At 32.4% G+C, this 6,709-nt stretch overlaps 1 pseudogene; it reads right to left on the minus strand.

Annotated features, from left to right (window-relative positions):
* Positions 1–2,072: 2,072 nt before the first annotated feature.
* On the minus strand, positions 2,073–4,791 carry LOC127546875 (replication factor C subunit 5-like; annotated as a pseudogene).
* Positions 4,792–6,709: the final 1,918 nt, after the last annotated feature.

Genomic DNA, 6,709 nt, shown 5'->3' on the forward strand with positions numbered 1-6,709 from the left:
TCAATTTTTCTTCCTCCTTCCCTGAAATGGCATATAATTTTGGTTATGTGTGTGCAATCATGCAAAGTAAATTTCCATATTAAACATACCATTGAAGAAGAGAGAAAATCAAAGGAGGAGGAAAAAAAACCATGGAAAATAGTGTTAAATTGCATGTTTCAATTTGCTTCCAGATTTTATCAGCAATTTTTGGGGGGCTGGATAGCATTTTTCAATACTAATTCTTTGGCTTTCTCTTGTATTATTATATCTGAGAAAAGGTGTCATTCACAGTTGATCATTATACAATATTGCCATTACTTTACAATCTTCTTCTGGTTCTGCTCATTTCAGTTTGTATTAGTTTTTGAAAGGTTTTCTATGTTTTATTCTGATATTAGCCTGTTTGTCATTTCTTATAACACAATACTATTTCATTATTATCATATACCACAACTTGTTCAACCAATTTTCAATTGATGGGCATTCTCTTACCTTCCAATACTTTGGCAGTTCAAAAAGAGTTATTACAAAATTTTTAATACAAATAGGTCATTTTCTCAATTTTCCTTTCTTAAAAGAATAAAACTATGTAATTTTGGTTATTCACCATTACTGTTTTCTTTTTACTTTTTTGAATTGCCATATTATTCTCTGTATATGTGTACATATGCATATGATGCACATATTCACATGTATGCAATGTATATACAATTGTTTTTCTATATGTATGTGCACATGTATTATATGTACATGTATATGAACATATAAACATAATATGTCTGAATATATAATTTACATATATATGAATAGAAAATAATTGAAAATATCTAAATGTTTATGTATTTGTGTCTGCAAATTAACCTGCATGTGTATGGATGTATAAATGTGTGTGTGTACTATACATATATTTAAACATACAATCTTTGTATAAGTGAATGTGTTTAGATACATAAAAAGCATATATCATGTTTTTGGTAAAATTGTTGTGGAAGACTGATTTATACATACTCACATATATGTATACACATACATTTTTATATAAATATAAATTCCTTTCTACCTGCATTCATTATCAGACATAGCTCTAATTTTTCTAAAGTTTCATTCAAGCTTTTTTCTTCTTTCTTGTTTATATGTTTGTTTGATTTGTTTAGACAAAACCTGAAAAGAAAATATTAAGGTATCCCACTATTCTTGTTTAGACATCCCTTTCTCCCTCAATTTTCATTAGCTTTTCCTTCATATATTTATATCAATCACTCAATGATTGACCTCAAAAACGGTAATGGGAAAAAAAAAACTCGCAAACAACTATATACAATCTAACTATATACAGAAAATATGAGAAACAATTACCAGAAGTAAAAATCTGTGCCCAGTGACTCTGTTTTTTAATCCGTTCTGAAATTTTTCTTCATTTTTAATGCATTCTGAAATCCTCTTATGAGTTCATTTCTTTCATATTCATAGTTTTGATCGTTATTTGAATATTTCTACTCATCTTGTTATTCTCTACTCCTTTGGAGTTCTCATTTCTTTCTCACCCTAGCCACCTCCTCTTTGCCAAAAAAGATTTCATCCTAAATTCTTCATAATCTCTCAGGATTTCATTTCCTTCTTCCTCATTTTTAAAGTACAAAATTGTTCAACCACAAACCTAATAACAATAAATAGATAAAAGACATTATTACAGATTGCACATAAGACACAAACATTATTCTCTGGGACATTTGCAGGGCACACACATACTAGTTTCCTTCTATTAGAACAGCAGGAGGGCAAAAATGCTTTCACTAAACTAGAAATATTAGTCCATGAAACATTTTTTTTAAATGCATTCCTACTCTAAATAGTGCAGCACATGTAACACTTAAATGTTTTTTTAATTCCTTATGACTCAAATGTGAAAACTTAATATTTGCATATTAACATTTCTATGCCTGGGTCTACTGATTCATTCCAAGAGTAAGAAATGAGTCTTTATCTTGTCTTGGCTTTTCTTTTCTTTCTTTTTCTTTCCTTCCTTTGTCTTTTCTTTTTTTAAAAAATCATTGCTCAAAGCTTGAGCTTTTTTTTAAAGTTCCTGGGAGTCAGGCTTCTACTAAAATTAAATCTCAGATGACTTTAAAAGCAACACTGAGGGAAATTTGCTGACTTTTCTCCCATTTGCCAATACCAAGTATGCTCAATGTCTGCCATTTTGATGAGTAAATATATTTGTACTAGAGGTAGAAAGTCAACTCAATATACAAATAAGTACATCTCTCTCAAAATATCATGCATTGCCAATTCTTCAAATTTTTGGTTCTATGATATTCCTGTTGGCTACAATAAAGCTCTGGTTCAGTACTCAATGAAAAATGTCGGCGATGGCAGACTTGAGTGAATATCCTGTGCAGTATATGCAGTCTTGTCCGGCACTTTACCAAAAACCATATTTATTTTCTGCAAAATATTCATGCATTTTTGCATATCACTACTAGAGAAAAGTACTTTCATTCCATCATACAGACAAGAAAACATAAGCTTAGGAATCAAGGGGCTACATAGAGACTGCAAGGAAGGAATGATCTTTGACAGATAACTACAGATGAGGCAAAGCCTGTTATTCTCTGTAAATTTCTCATTCACTTTTCTTAAGACATTCTGAGCATTGTATGCCATGGCATCTACCTCATCGAATATTGCAAGTTTAAAATTTTTCCTAAATAATGTTCTGTGTTGGCAGAGTTAAGGAATAGTATTCATACAGTATCTATCCCTCAGTCATTAGAAGTCTTTAGCTCCAATAACAATGAGTTAAACTCTTTGTCTTTGTAAAGTTGTTTGCTTCAAGCCAGGATAGTGAACATCTTTCCTTTTCTCTGGAGAGTCTTAGAGAAGTAGATGTGGCAGTTGATCTTTACATATAAACATTTGATTGGTGCTTAGTATATTATGACAAGAAATTAGGTCATTCGATATCTATGACAGATATTTCTCAACTCAGTAAAGGTTCATTTGTCTTGGCCTGTGGCCAATGCCTGACTACTGGAGGCCTTCATGGTGTTGACCCCAAAGGCACTAACCAACAGATGAGTGCATGTGAGATGCTAACCTTCTGCCTCTCAGTACCTAATATACTTCTGTGCCCCTCTCCAGCTCTCATGAGGCTTAGCCACTACTACCCATGCCCTTATTTCAAATGATTTACCATGTACTGTTAATTTCACTTTTTAAAAGGTGTCAATTGTTCCTCCTCTTTTCTGACACAGCTATCACTTTGATTTAAGCCATCATCTTCTTATACTTTGATTATTCCAATACACTGCTCATGGGTCTGCCTACTTCAAGTGTCTCTTCACTCCTATCCATTCTTCATTCACCCACTAAATTGATTTTCCTAAAGCACCAGTTGGATCATGCCAACCCCCTATTCAATAAATACCAATAGCTTCTTTACACCTCCAGAACAAGTATAAAATCCTCTGGCATTCACTGACTATCACTTTTCTGTATCCTTATACTTTACAGTTGCCATATGATCTTTGATACAATGACACTGATCTAATTGCTGTATCAAGAATGAAATATTCTATCTGCCAATTCTCTCAACTGTGAGTATTTTTAGAGCTGTTCCATATGCCTGAAACTCTCCTACTCAGCTGTACTTTCTGACTTCCCTTTCTTTCCTGGAGACTGATAAAAAATCCATCCCAATCCATCTTAATTCTAGAGACTTTCCTTTTTAAATGATTTTTTATTTGTTCTCATTGAAAATTTGTTTATAATAGTTGTGCAATCAGTTTGCAAGTTTGTTAATGATGGGGTTTTTGTCTTTCTTTGTATTTACGCATGATACCTGACATATAGAAGTTATATAATAAGTGCTTATTGACTGAAAAAAGACAGTAGCCCTTATGTCTTGTGCTATCCCAAATATGGTTTCTTGGTACTTGAATTTTTGCTTTTTAGTCATTTACAGATTTTTTTTTTTGACCTGAAAGCTCCAGACTTTTTCCTGTAACACTTCAAGGAGTTTTCAACTAGGTAGTTTCTTTTAAGAGGTGACTGAAGGATTCTTTCCGTGATTCTTATGCCCTCTGGTTCTAGGAATTATGGACAATTCCATGACTCTTAATATGATATCTAAGCATTGTTTGTTTATTTGTCATAATTTGTCAATTATAATTAGATTAATTTTCTTTGTCTTGCTTTCTTAGTCATTCTTCTGAACATAAAATTTCTCTTTTTCAATATTAACACTTCTTGTTGTCTTGTGAAGTGGTTCTCTTTTTGGCTTATTCTAAATTTTAGGAATGCAATTCTCAGTAAATTATTCATTCTCCTGCCATTTTTACCTCCCTAGGTATTATTCCATCATGTATATCTTATTTGAGGTACTCCTAGGTACTATTATAATTGTGACAACCAAGATATTCTCTCTTGAGATTTGTGTCACAAGACTTATGTAGTTTTTTTTTTTTCTTAAGGTTTTCCCCATTAATCTCATTTCAACCCAAAATATTTTTGAATTATGTTTGACATGTTAATCTGTTGTTTCATATCTTGAGCCTCAATTTTGGATTTGGGGTTAATATTTAAGGCAAACTCAATTCCTAGAACCCTGAATGGTATGGACATCACCTGCTTAATCCTGCAATCCTGAATTCTTCAAGAATTTCTGGTCTTATTTTCTGCTATGGTTTAGGCACAGTCTGTCTTGAGGCTGATTTGGCCCTATCTCCTACTAGCAATGGGATGGTTGTATTGCTCTGCATAAGGCAATACTCTGGCCTTTTGTCTAGCCGTTGATGGGACTCTCACCATCCTAAGTGGGCCCTAATTTGGCCTTGACTTCTCCATCAGATGGGTCCCTTAAGGTTTGGATATTATTCTGGCCCTATCTTCTGACACAGAGGTAGATGGAATCCCTGGATATTGTTCTCTTTCTGTCTTTTATTATGATCCTGGTTTTTCAAATTGAATTTTGTCTTTTACTTACCCTAATTTTATCTCAACTTTATGCTTCCACAAAATTCTGAAAGAGTTTTTGTGTAATCTTGGACTGCATGGAATTCCTAACATTTTTAAACCCCTTTACAACATAAATCTAAACTAATTTCTATACTCCCTCATATACTCTTAACTTGAATTAAACTGACATTTCTTCTTTACAATTTGTTTCCCACCTGTCATCTCTGGGTCATAATTCTTTGCTTAGAATTCATTCTATCTCCCCTCAAATCTCTGTTTTTAAAATGCTCATTTATTGATTTCTTGATTGAGGTCTTCTTCGTGACCCTTTAAAAAGTAATAATTCTCCATTTCTCCAATATTGTGATATCTTTCCCTCTGATATTTCTCTATTGACTGGTCTTGTAGCATCTCCAAAATCATGTTGTCTGTAGCATAACTTGTGCAAATATGTTTATGTGCATATATGACCTCCGTTTGTGAGGTGTTTGTATATATATATATATATATATATATATATATATATATATATATATATACATATATATATACCTGGTCAAATTCAGATTACCTTTGCTCCTTCATTTTAGGCACCATTTGCACTTCATCATACAACATACAACACTGAACTATTTCTAATGTCATAAATTATAAGCATGTAATAAATGTTTAATAATTGTTTTCCCCTTCTTTCTGCCTCTTCCTCAGACTCTGAATATGAGTAGAATTAGTGACAAAAGAGATTAAATATAGAGAGCAACTTTTGCAACACTGACTAACAATATGGAACTTGGCATGTTACTGAATTCTCAGTGTGTTCTGAGGAAAGTCATTCTATTTCTTTAGACCTCAGTTTACATGTCTGTTAAAAAGACAAGTTGAAATTAGACAATCTCCAAGGCTTCTTCTAGCTTGATTTGATCTATATTCTATGAGCTCTTTGAGCTCAGGAATAAGGTAAATTTTCAAGCAAAGTCTCTGGCCCTATTTACATATAGCAAAAGGCACTTCAAAATAGCAACTTTAGGCATTAATCAAAAAGTAGTCTGCACTCATACTCTTTGTGGAAGAAGTAGTCAATTTTGCACTGCTCTTTTCATTCACACAGAGAATAATACACCAAACAATGGTGACATATTTTAAACTGAAGAACAACAACGTGAATAATTTCATTGTTCTCCAATAGCATCTTCTCATAGCATAGTCTGTCTTTCATATGCTTACTTACGTCTACATTTGAATCCTATTGTAGCATTTCAACAAGGTGTCTATTACAGGGGAATCTGAAGCATAAATTTGTTTTTCTTTATACAAAACAGTGATTCTGCTCTGACAACTAGAAAATAGCCCCTTTTGAGCAATATGCTTTCTTTTCAATTATATGTAATACCTCTGAGCCATGTATTCTTTCTTCCCTACCAAAAAATGCAGTTTCAAAAATAAATCATAATATCCATGATTGAGTGGCAGGAATTAGAAAATAAAGAAATGATATCTCATAATACTACTTGTCATATCTATTAAAATATTCTGACCCTAAATCACATTTTAGATATTAACAAAGAAGCACTTTTTTGTCTTATTTGTTTAGACCTCTCTGCTCTTTACCATGTCTCCCAAAAGAATTTAAAATTATCTCAAAAGGAACTTATAATAAAGATGAATTCAAAGAGTCTACAAAAAATTTCTAACATTTAACAATGTAACAAATTGTTACAATGTGAATCCTATCTTTGATGAAATGAATAGGAGAAAAAAAGGTGAGTCAAAC

The sequence above is a fragment of the Antechinus flavipes genome, chromosome 1, assembly GCF_016432865.1.
Source record: "Antechinus flavipes isolate AdamAnt ecotype Samford, QLD, Australia chromosome 1, AdamAnt_v2, whole genome shotgun sequence".
NCBI lineage: Eukaryota > Metazoa > Chordata > Mammalia > Dasyuromorphia > Dasyuridae > Antechinus > Antechinus flavipes.